This window comes from Leucoraja erinacea, chromosome 4 (genome assembly GCF_028641065.1).
Source record: "Leucoraja erinacea ecotype New England chromosome 4, Leri_hhj_1, whole genome shotgun sequence".
In the NCBI taxonomy this organism is placed as follows: domain Eukaryota; kingdom Metazoa; phylum Chordata; class Chondrichthyes; order Rajiformes; family Rajidae; genus Leucoraja; species Leucoraja erinaceus.
The window spans coordinates 5316806-5317265 of record NC_073380.1 but is presented as its reverse complement, the minus strand read 5'-3'; positions in this window follow the sequence as shown (position 1 = coordinate 5317265).

Sequence of the window (460 nt, the reverse complement as noted above, 5' to 3'; positions counted from 1 at the left end):
AGGAGAAACACAAAACGCTGGAGGAACTCGGCATTTAAGAGGAAAATATACTGTTGGTGTCAGAGTTAGGATCAAACATTTAGGGACAAAAAGGTAGGTTAGGTTAAGAAATAGAAACAAGGAACTGCAGATGCTGGTTATTATAGTTATTGTAGAGGTTATTATGTTAGATTTAGCTCTTAGGGCTAACAGAATCAAGGGATATGGGGAGAAGGCAGGAACGGGGTACTGATTGGGGATGATCAGCCATGATCACATTGAATGGCGGTGCTGGCTAGAAGGGCCGAATGGCCTACTCCTGCATTTGTTGTCTATGTTTCTAAACAAAAAGGCACAATGTGCTGGAGTAACTTAGCGGGTCAGGCAGCATCTGTGGAGAACATGGATAGGTGACGTTTCACAGAGTGCTGGAGTAACTCAGCAGGTCAGGCAGCATCTGTGGAGAACATGGAATAGGTGA